We start from the raw sequence: 15,973 nt of genomic DNA, 5'->3' as shown, positions 1-15,973 counted from the left end.
GCGTATTTTGTATTTCAGTTACTTGTTATATTCAGTGTTTTATAAGTTTCTTTAAAAACTTCTGTAATGGCTGCTAGAGGGCATGCAGATAATGAGACCCTGTATATATTTTATATTGCAAAGAAATAAACTGTTAACAGAACTGTTGGACAAAACCTTTTGTGGCCTCTGTCTTCAACCCAAAATCACAATGCAGATGTCTACACGAGACGGTGGTGACAGAGAGGATTACATTTTTACAGAGTAAAAAAATAACAAAAAACTAGAAGATAAACAAGAGAAATAAAATAAAGTTTAATGTGGAGTCTTGGGGAGCAATCCTGCTCAGATGAGGGGTGAATTCTTGGCTCCAAATTTGGCAGACATGCCACTGCATCTGACCTATTTCAAACTAATAAGAGTGCTCAATTGAGACTGTTTTCAGTTTTGATGTAAGCTGGAATGGAGGGCTCTGTCCAAAATCTGAGAGGATGAGGGAGCATAGGGTAAAAATGTTACAAAGTAGAACAATATTCATTTTAGTTATAGCTTAGCGTAGTCTAAGAACTGGGAATTTTCAATAAGCCCTAGAACTCAACCACAACTGTAGATTGCAATGTCTTATCAGATATCACAATGATAGGCTATCTAAAAAGCTGGCTAATGCTATGGACAAAGGAAGTGAGGGCTGATGACAAAGATGATTTAGGATGAAAAAAGGAAATGCAGATCAGTTGATATTATAATTCACTCCTTAATCTATGATTCCTGTCTGTTGTTTTATGCTAAGTTTTTATTCTCGTTAATGCAAATCGTGAATAGCTGCCAAAATTCAGATTTTACTTTTACTATTATAACACTTTAAAATCCCCACTTTAAAGAGCTTCTTCAATGTCAGTAATGGATATTTAGTTTAGCTTCCTCCATTAACATGCAGTGTCACTGAATTAGTATCCATCTTACATGGCTGCTGGCTTGACACTGTAAAGAGGAGAGGAATTCGTTCATCCCCAGGGTCCCGTATGTTTGTCCAAGGCTTGCTGGCAAAAAAAGGCTTTTGAAATGGCTTCACAATGCCGTGGTCTGGTCTGACAGGGTTCTGATGATCAAGTGACCTTATATAGAGAGGCGGAAGAGGAAGGACAGAGCATTGGTTGTCTGTGATGGAGGTGACATTGTGGTTCCCCTGGATTGTGCTCTTCAATTCTAGGGCAAACGGAAATCAGGTTAGTGACGTCCAGTGTTACATCCAGATATTGCCCCGTAAGATAAGATGACTCAAATCTTGAGTGACTTTCCCAAAGCGTGTGTGTTTCACAGCAGAAAATGACTAAAACAATTAGGTTTGATTAAAAATGCTCAGACCACCATTATTACAAACCAGTAACGGCACACTACACGATGACATGCAGTGAATACACTTGACTTGAGCATTCATAGTTTTCATCCTCTTTCTCTGTATGTTTAGCATTCATTTGCTCAGAGGTTGATGCGCTTGGTGCTTTCTGAGCAGCTGTTTTCTCCACCCTAGCGGCCTGCTTCTTCTCTTCTTTCATCGGCATCTTTTCACATTAAAACTGATTAAGCTGCTGTTTGCGTTGCAATTACTTAGTACGTACTCCTTAATTTTTCACTTAAGCTGGCACTTGAGTCTTCAATCTGCCTCAACGGTAGACGAAGTGACAGCGAAGATGGAAGGGATGAGAAAGGTGCCTGTACACATGCACCACATGGCCTCCCTGCTGGCTGCTGCCGAGAGTTGATCTATACTAATAAAAGGCAAAGCCCTCACTGACTGACTCACTCACTCACTCATCACTAATTCTCCAACTTCCCATGTAGGTAGAAGGCTGAAATTTGGCAGGCTCATTCCTTACAGCTTACTTACAAAAGTTAGGCAGGTTTCATTTCGAAATTCAAAGCATAATGGTCATAACTGGAACATATTTTTTGTCCATACACTGTAATGGAGGAGGCGGAGTCACGTATCGCGTCATCACGCCTCCTACGTAATCACGTGAAACGTGATTAAACGTGTGCATTTACGGGGTGATTTCTCAGGCTTAAAAGCTCGCCTTTTACTAAAAAGGTAAATGCAAAACTATTTTCAATCAGTTTATTGAAACGCTCCCGTTAAGGATTGCAATAACATATTCGCGAGATAAAAGAACGAAGTAGGGGGAAATGGAGGAACAGCCGCAAACAGCGAAGAGCAAAAAATTAATTAAACAATTGAGAACGGAGCGAGTTAAGCATACAAGCATGTTCATAAGGGAAACAAACCACGGTGTAAAACGTAAGTTTAAATAAAGTTTATAGAAACGCTCCCACTGCGGATTGCAATAACATATTCGCGAGATAAAAGTTTAATGAGAAGACACGAGGTATAAACGAACCACACGCCGTGGCGCAACGTTAGGGGCAACAGTTTCAACCATTCTATGATCTGCTTCTCGCAAGTGAAAGACGGCACATGGCGGATGTTAGCCGACTTGCTGACCGCAACGTTAGGGGCTTCAAGTATGGCGCTGACGCCACATCTCAGTGCCAACACTTTGCAGACTGTACTTAAAAGACACGCCCTCCTCACTAGACAGTTAAAAACACCAATCAAACTAACGATGACATCAAGTATTACCCAATCAAAAGTAGGAAAGGAGGCATCTTCATAAAATGCGTGTGGGATGATTTGCATGAGACGCTGCTTTAAAAAAAAAATGATTACAAAAATACGGGATAAATCCCGTCCAGTATTGATTCAAAACGGGACGTGCAATTTCATTGTCAAACGCGGCACGATTCCGTATTTTAAAGGACGGGTGGCAACCCTACAGTGCCAGGTAACCACCCATACAATCAGATTGTGATTCAGACTAGGAATGCAATGAATGTAATTACCCCGATCTACATACAAGGCGAAAGTCTTGCAACATTCAAAGATGATGGTTTGGGATAATTAGTACTTATTAAGTACACCATGGAACATAAAAGAGCTTATGAAGCCTTGAACCGAAAAAAGCAACATCTCAGAGATCGTACAAAAAAAAAAGGAGGTAATGTCGTTTTACTCGCTGTAGATTTTAGTGAAACATTACCAGTTATTCCACGAGGGAGACCAGCAGATGAACTCAACGCTTCTTTAAAATCCATGCTTCTCCCACGGTCGGTTATATGTCGCGTGTTCTCGGGTAGGTGCACCAAAAAATGTATAAATTTAAGCATGTAATGGGCAAACAAAAAATGAGGTATACCCGAAGGCACTGCAGTAGTACTCAATGTAACTTTACTTCTTAAATGTTAATGTTTTACTGTTTAATAATTTATACGCTTCTTATATATTGTTCAAATTCTTTTATCAAAATACCAGTGACAGCGCAATGCACGATAACATGGAGTGAATACACCATACGCATCTGCCCACGGCCGCCCTGGTGTGCGCAGATAGGAGTTGATTCTAAAATAAAATAAACATAAAAAGAGTAATACATTCATCACCCATAAAGCGGATAGCAGACGTGACGTATTATATGTGTACCACATTTCAAGTCAATAGGTGAAACAGTTTGCAAGCTACAGGTGATTTAAATATCCTGGACAGACCAACGAAAAGCCACGGTAGCAAATTATACAAGAAGATTTTACTGTTTAATTATTTATATTTATATGAAATGTGCTTCTTATATATTACTTCATATTCTCATATGATAATGATGTTAATGTTGTTTATATTGATTTCTATGTTATTGTAAGTGCATCTATGTGTGTATATGTATGTATGTATGTGTATATATATATATATATATATATATATATATATATATATATATATATATATATATATATATATATAAAAAATATATATATAAAAAATATATGTGTATATGTATATATAATATATCTGTATATGTGTGTATATGTGTGTGTATATGTGTATATGTATATATATATATGACAGCAACACTCATAACAATGACAACACAATTACATTGACAATCATGTTACGTTATTTTTAAAATGTTTCCTTTACTTTTTCATAACCTCTTTAACACACTACTTCTCCGCTGCGAAGCGCGGGTATTTTGCTAGTTCTACAATAAAATAAAATAAAAATAAAAAGAATAACCTTGGAGGTCAATCATCACCCCAAAAGCGGATAGTAGTGGTCACATAGTATATGTGTACCAAATTTCTGGTCAATAGTTTGCGGTTTGCAAGCTACAGGTGATGTCTGTTCGTTTGTCTGTCCAGGATTTTACATGTTAGCATATTATATATAAAGATTAGCTGCATCTGTAAATAAGAAGAAAACCTCATTTAGTCTGAGCCCTGCTGTTATTCATTGACTGCTGACTTCACTTGCAGTGTTCTATTTAGCGCACTCCTGCGCTAAAAACATATCAACTCAAAAGTCCACACAATTGGTCTATTTTTAACCAAGTGCATTTGTAAGCATTACCACATTCTGCTCTTATTGTGATTTTTTTTTCAAAATTATCTGAATTTTTTTGTTAACTTAATACTTTTCTGCTAAACACTCAAAGTCATTTTACAGAATTTAAGATGCTTTGAAAATGTCTGCTAAATGACAATTACAATGATGACTAAACATTTACAGATCATTACTATGCAACGTTTAGTGTGTTCAGTTACTTCATTTTTGAGACATCATCTTATTTAGTTTAGTCACAGAACTACAAATTACATAAAAGACATTGTCTTGCTGCTTTATGGAATAAAAAGTACTTAGCTGAGGAAAAATAAAACTGACTGCATTTGTCTTAACTACTTTATGGCTAATTATTATTTTTTTCCTTTTGTCCCGGCACTAAATATTTTCCAAAAAAACTCAATTTTCTAAAAAGCACACAAAACAATGGTTTCACATAGAAATCAAAATAAACTACTTATTTATGACAAATGTTTTATGTTCCATGAGCCTCTATAGTATGTAAATTCACATTCTAATTACATACTTATTGCATACCTGTTTGTCTCATCACTCATAAACTGAAAGGCACTTTCTGGAAAAAACAGCTTGAAGTAGTCAAGTGGCTGGTAATCCATAGTGTCCATTGGCATGCTATGCCATTTGATGAAGTTTATTATCTGGCTTGCCTCCCACAAATCTATGTCTCTGTAGTCCTCCCAGGGTGAATGTTGCTGTAGGCGCATCAGCTACACAAGCGTGTCAAGCACTACAATCAGCTGGGGACTGATCAGCTGATGCAGGCACCTGACTTTTGTTTTCGATCTCAGATCACTTGCATCAAAATCTGAGTTTGATGGGTTGGTGTCCCATTCAGCAATAATACACAAAAAATAACTTAATAATATGCATGGAGTATTTTGCTTTGCACAATCATTTCACTCTCTTGACTGATGCCAATACCATGCTAGATGTTGTTTACGCTACAGGGATTAGACATCAAGTCAACAAGTCCAACAGTTCTCCTAGCAAAGAGGGTGCGCCTATAATGTAACAGTGAGTTTTATCGATGTTTACAGGTTTTTTTCGCCCTCTGCCCCATTTGTCAACTTCAGTTGACATCCGCAGTCAACCCCTTCTGGTGACAAAAGTCTATATCCGCCATCAAACAGTTAAGTAATCATTGTCTATTTCATTTTGGCTTCATATGTGCATTACAAGCCGTAATGCACATGTGCACATATTTCTTTTTGATCACATCACTTCGGATGCACAGAGAAAGGTGTTTTTGAGCACACCTTATATGTGTCAATGTCAATGTCAATTTATTTATATAGCACATTTAAACAAGCATAGTAATGCTGTGGCCAAAGTGCTTTACAAAAATAGAACAAATTAACATAAAACATAAATAGAAATAAAATATATGAACATAAAATAAAATACATAATAAATAGAAGTAATGTTATATACATAAAAAATAGAAGTAATGTAATATAATCACAAAGAGGAAGCCATCAGTATTACTGAAGGTAACTGAATGCAAGTGAATAGTAATGAGTCTTTAATCTTGTTTTAAACAGTTCAATTGTAGACGACTCCTTTATATGATGAGGTAAAGAGTTCCACAGGCGAGGTGCAGCAGCTGCAAAAGCCCTGTCCCCCTTGGTTTTACACTTGGTACGAGGGACAACCAGAGACAGCTGAGCAGAAGATCTAAGCACTCTGGATGGCTGGTGTAAAACACACAGTTCAGATAAATAGGCAGGAGCAAGCCCATGTAAAGATGTAAAAACTAGCAGCAGGATTTTAAAATCAATTCGAAAACTGACAGCCAGCCAGTGTAAAGAAGCTAAAATAGGAGAGACAGAGTCATACTTTCTTGCCCCAACCAGAAAGCGAGCGGCAGCATTTTGTACCAATTGTAACCTGTGTATCAAGGATTTGTTAATTCCAGAATACAGCGAGTCGCAGTAATCGAGGCGAGAAAAAATAAACGCATAAGTAGCTATGTCAAGATCCCTAGAAGATAAAAAAGGCTTTATCTTACCTAATAGACGAAGTTGGAAAAAGCAACTCTTGACTACAGAATTTATTTGTTTCTCAAAAGAGAGGTTACTGTCAAAGGTAACACCAAGACTGCGGACTTGAGGTTTGGAAAAGACAGAGAAAGAGCCGAGAAGACCAAGACCAATTTGGGCTTTAGCTGATGGACCCACTATAAGCACCTCCGTTTTATTTTGATTTAGATCAAGAAAATTATTAGCCATCCAGGATCTTAATTCAGACAGACAGTTGTGGAGTTGATTTGTTGTAGAGTTGCAGACAGGAATATAAACCTGAGTATCATCAGCATAGCAGTGAAAAGAAATGTTAAATTTCCTAAAAATTGCTCCAATAGGGTGAAGGTATATGGAGAATAAAATAGGACCCAAAATGGATCCCTGAGGAACACCATATTTAAGAGGAGCAGTAGATGAAGAAGAGGAATTAAAAGTCACTGAAAAGTGTCGTCCATTTAAATATGACCTGAACCAGTTAAGAGCAGCCCCTTTAAGCCCAACAAGATGTTCAAGCCGCATCAGCAATATTTCATGGTCAATAGTGTCAAAGGCAGTGGACAGGTCAAGGAGGAGAAGGACTGCCTCATCACTTGAGTCAGTAATAAGAGAGATGTCGTTGAACACTTTCAGGAGTGCCGTTTCAACACTATGATAACGCCTAAAGCCAGATTGGTAGATGTCACATAAATTATTAGAGTTAAGGTGATCAACCAATTGATTATAAATAATACTTTCTAGAATTTTAGCCAGAAATGACAGTTGGGAAATTGGACGAAAATTAGCTAAAACTCCAGGGTCTAATTATGCCTTTTTAAGACAGGGGCGGACTGCAGCATGTTTAAAAAATGAGGGCACAACCCCCGAACTAATAGAATCATTGATGATGGCTAATAAGGGTGGGCCCAACACATCAAAGGCTTCCACTAGGAGACATGGTGGTACAATATCCAGAGGACTGGGGGCTGGTTTAAGGGTGTCAAAAGTTCTTTTTAGCTGTGAAAGTGAAACTAGATCAAAGGATTCTAAGATAATGTTATGATTAACAGTAGAAAGTTCATTGTTTTTTTGAACAATGCCACGGCGGATAGTATCGATTTTGCTGATAAAGAATGATAGAAACTGGTCACATGAATGAACAATGCTACAGTATTTGATCCCATCGCAGAGTGGAGGTGAATGGCCGCATTAATTGAATTAAATAAGACCCTAGGATTCTTTGAATGACGGGAAACTAAATTGGCAAAGAAATTTTTTTTCGTTTTCTTAACTTCAGCCTGGAAATTGAAAAGAGAAGTCCTAAAAATCTGTTTAGAGACAATCAGTCCATCTTTTTTCCAACGCTGTTCAGCAGTTCGTCAGGTGCGACGCAGTGATCTTGTATTTTCATTAAGCCAGGGAGCAGGTCTACCCTTATTACTACGTATCTTGGGCGGAGCAATTGAGTCTAAAATCGTTTTACAGGAGGAATTAAATTTTACGACAGAATCATCGATATCATTATTTTGGTCATGCACATAAAGACTAGAGAAAATGGTTTTAAAATCAGATATAATCGAAGAATTTAAAAAGCGTGAGCAGCGTTGGGGACAGCTATTAGTAGGGACATCGACAGTAATATTCAGGTCCATCATTATAGAAAAATGATCAGTAAAAGAAACATCACATAAATCAATATTATTCACTGAAATATCACGAGTAAGGATGAGATCGAGGGTGTGACTGAGAGAGTGGGTTGGTGTATTAATATGCTGTATAAAATCAAATGAGTTCAAAAATGATAAAAAGTACTTGACCAAAGGTTTCGATTGACAACAAACGTGAATGTTGAAATCACCAACTATAAATACTTTGTCATGGGAGAGGGTGATATCAGCCAAGAGATCAGAGAATTCAGAAATTAAAGTCTCATTAATTACAGGAGGTCTATAAACCACGGCAAACAGTAGAGAAGGGGAGCTGCAGACTTCGAAAAGTTGGAGTTCAAAGCTGCTAAACGGACCCCTTGTAAGGCTCTGACACAAGAACATACTTTTAAAAATAGTGGCAATGCAACCCCCACGACGAGTCAGGCGAGGAGAGTTTAAAAATGAGTAACCTGGTGGAGTCAAGTCAGTAAAACAAGAAGAGTCACCATTTAAAATCCAAGTCTCAGTGATGAAGAAGAAATCCAGATTATTTGAGGTAATAAAGTCTTGCAGAATAAAAGTTTTATTAGACACTGATCTCACGTTCAAGAGAGCAGCTTTGATAGATGAAGAGCTCGCTGCAGGATGAGCACGGGTGAGCATGCGAAGATTAGCAGTGTTTACTACTCTATTGCAGGCCGAGGAAAAGTGATGCTGTCTTGAAATGGAGAGATTAAATCCGGTGTCCAGCGCCCATGAACCAGTGATGGAGTCCTGAGCAGGAGAAGATGGGTCATAGACGACTCGCAGGCATCGGGAAACAAAGCTCTGGGACTTGAGTCGGCGTTGTTTAACGGCAATTCCTGCTCTTTTCCCATGACGGCGGCGGGTGCGTTTGCGTCTCCGAGGGGCATTCAATTCACTGATACAGGTGAACACTGGCGTCCAGGTGAAGAAGTCAGGAGATGAATAAAACAAAGGTGGAGGTTTACAAAAAATCCAACCAGGAGATGAAAATTGAGAGGAAAGCAAGCCAGAAAATATGTTTAGTAAAGACTCACGATCATAGGACAGTGGCCGTTGGGGTAAACTAAAACATAAAAACAAAGTTAAAACATAGACTAGAGAGACGAGCAGACGGCCAGCCACACCAGACGGCGCCATCTTCAAAATGTGAAAATGATGCAACATGCAGTGCCATAAATCTTCATCTTTTGCAAATGCACCAGAATTAAATAAAGATAAAAAGAAAAAATATTAATAATTTATTGAAGCGCGGTCTCAGCATGTGTGCCTTGTAAGGTTATTTTCATGGCTGATTTTATAGCTTGGTATCCGAGCAAGTTCTTGCTGAACTAACCATCAGATATAGAATGAAGAAAAGATGGCTGTGCAGATGCTTCTTTTTTATAGAGTGCATCTGTATAGGACATCGAGGGCTCTTATATATAAGACGTTGCCTGAGCATTGCTATTATTTTTGTTCATGTTCCCTTTTGTTATTGATGTTGGTGCCATTACCATAATAATAAACAGTACAAAAGCACATACAAACAAGTAACAACCTAGAATTATTAATGTAAGTTTTAATATATTTGAATACGTACTTATTTTTCATTTAAATGTTTAAACCTCTTTTGGCTAATTTGACAACTCTAATAAGTATGGAACTCAACTACAGCTATGCCATCCTGCAGGGTTCAGGATTGGCTTGATCTGAGAGGGGACTGAAAATCTCTAGTGTCACCCGTGGTGTTGGCTGTACAATATTTAGCTCTACTTTATTGGAATGTTTGGTTAAATAGTGAACTGTATTATCTGCATTAGTTTAACCACATTCTGAACACATTTTTGCTTTGAGAAAGAAGAACTTAAGTTTTTGGCAGGTTTTCAGTTGTAAACAACCCAGAAAGAATGTGTAGAGTCAATAGTCAAGAGAGCTTTGCCATTTTAAATGTATAATTATAAAAGAATTTATTTATAAAATGAGCAGTCTCAGTGATAAGTATCAACTGTAAGATTGGCACTATATTGCGCCCGACCCGACACAGACTGGACACGGAGGCATGTATAAAAATAAATAAACTATTTGTTTTTCTTCCGCTGGAGGGCATGTCTTCCCTGTAATCCCTCCAGCCACAACACAGTCCCAAGCACAGTACACTAAGAACACAAAGCACTTTCGCTTCCTCCAACACTCCTCCACGGCAACCTCATCCTCCTTTCACCCGACTCTGGCCACTGAGTGGTGGTCGCTGACTCCTTTTATAATCCACCTGGAAGTGCTCCAGGTGTTTGATCGCCGAGTTCCGGCTGCACTTCCGGGTGTGACGAATATGCTGCCCATGCGGGCTCAGGAGTCCCAGGTACAGCACCCCTTGGCTGTGCCTGCAGGACCCAACAGGGCTACACCCAACTCCAAGTCCCATGGAGCCCTGCGGGAATCCAAGGCCGCTCCAACCCAGGGGGGCGGCCATCTAGAGTCCAGGGGGAGGTATTGCACTGTCCCGGGCTGCTCCCCCTGAATATAGTGTGCAGGGGCATCCTTGCTGGGCATGGACCCCGGCCACCTGCCACACAACATTTGGTGAATAATGATTGAGATGAATTCCTGCATGCAGCCAGGATGTGTTTTATTATGATCAATTCCTAATATGCAAGCAACAAAAATTAAAAATTACCAGTAAATGGGAGATTCAGATTAGCAAACATAGTTCAAATTTTATGTTTTGCAAATGTCTTTTTATTATTAAAACAAAATGTAACTGTCCCCCCCATACACATCCCCAAAGATGCAACATACTGTACATAAGAAGGACGTGTGCCAGACAAGAAGCTGACACAAAAAAAAAACATTAAACCACCAAGTGTAGAGAAAACATTGAACAAAAGGCGTGGGGCAGCCCTGTACATATCAGTGTGGGAGGTCAAACGCTGGAGAACAGTGAAGTATGGAGACCTAAAAGGGCAATATATGTAGAAGCACCAATGCAGGCATTTGAGAGAGAGGATGCTAGCGGTTAGACAATTGAGTAGAAGCCAAATATAACCCTCTATATTCTGAGAAGCTTGAGAAAACTACTTCTCTACAAGGCAGGAACAAGCAATTCTTGTCTTTAATAGGAGCAGAACAGGAACCACTGGCATTTGATGTCAACAGATATTAGCAGTACAGACTTTATGAACTTCTTCAATGAGAAAATTAAAAATATAAAATCCCAGATCTCTGCATCACACTACAAACCAAATACTAGCTTAGCAGACCCTGTCTCACATTGCATTCAGCACTTTAATAATTTTAATCCTGTAACTGAGCAGGAAGTCTTAACTTTAATTTCTAAAATGAAGCCCACTACTTGTTCCCTAGATCCAGTGCCAGCAAAACTAGTAAAAAGTGCAATGGATGTTCTTGCAGCGCTTATTCTAAACATTATCAATAGTTCATTATTGCATGGCACAGTACCTGATGCACTAAAAGTGTTAGTCATTAAACCATTACTTAAAACGTCAGACCTAGACCCACACATACTTAATAATTATAGGCCTATTTCAAATTTACAGTTTCTCTCTAAAATACTAGAAAAAGCAGTCGCCAGTCAGCTTCAGTCACACCTTACGCATTACAATTTATTTGAGAAATTCCAATCTGGTTTCTGCACTGGTCATAGTACAGAAACGGCACTAACACGGGTTGTAAACAACATTCTGATATCCTCTGATAAAGGAAACTGTAATTATGTTGTTGGACTTAAGTGCAGCATTTGACACCATCGACCATTCTATTTTACTGCACAGGCTAGAAAATGATGTTGGGCTTACAGGCACCGTGCTCGCTTGGTTTAGTTCTTATTTATCAAATTGATTCCAATATGTACAGAAATGTGCTGACAGTTCTCCATCATTATACACAGAAGTTCAATATGGTGTCCCGCAGGGCTCAGTACTGGAACCTTTATTGTTTTCACTTTACATGCTTCCACTGGGATCTCTCATTAGGAAACATAACGTTAATTTTCACTTGTATGCAGATGACACCCAGTTATACCTTTCATTTAAATCAAATGAAGTTTCTCCGATGTTGTCTTTAATTAGTTGTGTTAATGAATTAAAGGAGTGGATGAATGAGAACTACTTGTCTTTAAACACAGATAAAACAGAGATGTTAATTGTTGGAGGGAATGACGCTGATCATAACAATATTTTGTCATCATTTAACCCAGTTGGAATCCCCATTAATTTTACTGAATCAGCCCGCAATCTAGGAGTTATCTTTGACTCTAGCATGTCATTTAAAGCGCATATTACAACACTGTCCAAATCATGTTTCTTCCATCTTAAAAATGTTAGGAAATTAAGGCGCTTTCTAAATAAACAGGATTCTGAGAAAATAATTCATGCATTTATCTCTAGTAGGATTGACTACTGCAATGCGGTATTCACTGGATGTTCAAACTGTTCTCTATACAGCCTCCAGTTAATCCAAAATGCGGCTGCAAGAATTATTACAAGAACAAGAAAATACGAACACATAACTCCAGTTCTTAAATCCTTACACTGGCTCCCGGTTAAGTTTAGGGCAAATTTCAAAATTCTCCTTTTAACATATAAAGCATTAAATGGCCAAGGTCAAGCTTACTTGTCAGAACTTATCATGACTTACAAACCAGAGCGCACATTAAGATCTCAAGATGCCGGTCTGCTTAGGATTCCAAGGATTAATAAAATAACAATGGGAAGTCGAGCATTTAGTTACAGGGCCCCTAAACTGTGGAATGGTCTGCCTGCTACTATAAGAGATGCCCCTTCGATCTCAGCTTTTAAATCCCGGCTGAAGACTCACTACTTCAGTTTAGCATATCCTGACTAGAGCTGCTGATTAACTGTACAGACTGCATCTCTGTTGTTAGTCATTAGCACTTAAACATAAGTAACATGATAGTTATAATTGGATACTAACCCTCACCTATTCTGTTTCTCTTCTCGGTACTCAAATGTGGACTTGGTGCCACAGCCCACCTGTCAAGTTGTTTTGCCTGCCTAAGGTAAAGTCATCCCTGATGGAGGATTGCAGGAATCATGGGAAGGAGGGGTTCTTTCATCGGATTGGCTGGCCCAGTGCTGTTTCAGCCATGGAATGGCCAAATGGGGGAGGCAGCTTGATGGATGAAGTCTCCAGGACTCTAAATATATCAAAATCTTCTTATGTGATATCATCTACTGTTAAATTCTGTTCCGTACTTCTAAAATTTTTTATTTTTTTTTACTGTATTGAGGATTTGTTCTGCTCTGTGTATTGTATTGTATTGTATTGACCCCCTTCTTTTGACACCCACTCCACACCCAACCTACCTGGAAAGGGGTCTCTCTTTGAACTGCCTTTCCCAAGGTTTCTTCCATTTTTCCCTACAAGGTTTTTTTTGGGAGTTTTTCCTTGTCTTCTTAGAGAGTCAAGGCTGGGGGGCTGTCAAGAGGCAGGGCCTGTTAAAGCCCATTGCGGCACTTCTTGTGTGACTTTGGGCTATACAAAAATAAATTGTATTGTATTGTATTGTATTTGGGCTCACAGTCCCAGTTATCAACAGTTTGAATTATGTTAATTTGTTAGGTCTGGTGGGGGAGCAGAAATGGTACATGAAATGGCAAGCTCTTGAGGAGCTATATAAAATTAAGGGGTGCAGGGACACAACAGTGTTCTTTTTGGACATCTCAGTTGCATATGTAGTGTCACTCTCAAGTCCAAGGCTTAGGTAAGAACTGACCCAGGGAGAGAGTTGGATGTTGCTTTGATCCAGAGACAATTTTACTTCTGAGATTTTGGAGAACACTCAAAATTTCACTAGCAGGAGGAATTTCCCAAGGATGGGAGAAAAAGAGATATTGGAGGCGAGGAAGGAAAAACAGAAGGACACTAGGTTGGCTTGCTGCAGTATGTGTCCCCTATCAGCGGCTTACTAATTGCATAACACCTTTCTACAAGAAGATGGTGGCAGTGAGCTAGGAATGTCCTGCTTTTTCTGGTCATATTTTTTTGCTGAAAAGATGTCACAGGTAAGTTGGCGAGTACATGGACTGTGGGGATTTTCTGAGTAACCATTTTTGATGTCTCACTACCCGGTGAATGTCAGCATGAGTGCTGGTATTCTGGGAGTAATGTGAAGTGATTGTTAATTTTAAAAGTCAATATGCACAAAAAGCCTTTTATTATTTTAGTAAGAAGTGAATATTTTAGATAGAACTTTATTTGTCCGCAAGGGGAAATTTGCTTTCATAGATAGATAGATAGATAGATACTTTATTAATCCCAAGGGGAAATTCACAAATTCACAAATTTATTCAGTAAATAAATACACAAATAGGTAGATAAATAAATACACACACAAACACACACACACTTTGCTCTGAGCACACATGTTTTGTCTTGGTAGAGTTCTATATTACTCTGCTTCCCCTTTTGTATTATTAATATGTAGCCTTTGTCAGAATCCCTTAGACTTACCACTGTTTACAAGATATTGTACTATATAACATCTCCACACCTTATCTTCTACATTTATAACCTCAGACAATTAGGTGTACTGAAAGACAAGCAGGAGTTAAGCTACACTTTAAATAATGTATTATTGATAATATTTATAAATAATGACAATAAGCAAAGTACAAATGAATATTGGCAACCATACAGCCTGATAAATGCTGATACAGTATGTAGTTTCGGGGGCACACAGACTTGTTTGTTACTTAAAATGTCTCTAGTTAAGGCATCATTTTTGGTCAGCTTTCTTCAGAACAGGCCACATGCCCTCTCTTAATATGGCTGCTGAGCTGTGCTCTTCACTGTGTTGTCCTTTTCATGGAAATGTCGTGAGATGTTCCTTCATGATGATGGTATAAGAGAGATAGTAAAGCAAGCAAATTTACAGAATCTCTGTCCAAACCCTACTTAACACTAGAATTCCTGAAGCCTACGAAAAAACTCCCAGTCCACCTTAAATCCCTTCGCACCTCTCCATTAGCATCTTTTCTTATGTAAATGCGTTGATCAGCACAAGCAACAAGCAGCCTGCTATCCCATCCTCCCCTTGACGGAGCTCAACTCGGGCAAAAAGCTCTCCCAGCTCAAGTCAAGGCTCCTTATCTGCGTATGAGGTTCCTAGAGTTATATAGGGTAAATAATACACTATATCGTTATTTGGAATACATGCATTTCATGTATGCTCTTTGCCTACAAAGATCTGGGTGCGTGTAGGATGAAAGGAATTGCGAGAAATGCAAGAAATGCTGAATATATACCAAAAGCAGAAACTTTTTCCATGTTACACTAATAATGATGAGAAGTGTAAAATGTGTGAAGACTTTAGTCCAAATATCAAATAAACACATGCACTTTTATTCAAGAATATAACCAAAGGAAAAAAAAAACATTTGATTTACATGTGGCTGTCAATGAGTTAAAAACTCAATCTCAAATGTCAGTTGACAGGGAGTTTACACATATTCCTAAATGGTGCAAAGGTAAGAACTGCTGTCTTATAACAGGTTTATAGCTGGGGTTAAGATGAATCAGGTTGTGGTCGGATCTTCCTAGCGGAACAAATAGATTAATTACAATTAAAGGCTTCTATAGCGGTTGAAGCTTGTTTGAAGCACGGTCCAGTTTGTTACTTCCTTGAGTGGAAGCAGTCAAAATTTGTCTTGATTCCTGTTTAAGTCACCATATATTATAACTGCAGGGTCGGAGTGAGTCATCATTAAAGTGCTGGTGACAGAATTAATCATTTTTGTTGCTAAGTCCCCATTTTACAGAGTGAGGATTATAAATATTAATAAGGATGATGATGTAATTTATCTCCCTGGGCAAGTAACATGGATAAATTCCAACAG

Source organism: Erpetoichthys calabaricus, chromosome 7 (genome assembly GCF_900747795.2).
Source record: "Erpetoichthys calabaricus chromosome 7, fErpCal1.3, whole genome shotgun sequence".
In the NCBI taxonomy this organism is placed as follows: Eukaryota; Metazoa; Chordata; class Cladistia; order Polypteriformes; family Polypteridae; genus Erpetoichthys; species Erpetoichthys calabaricus.
This window is presented reverse-complemented; position numbering follows the sequence as displayed.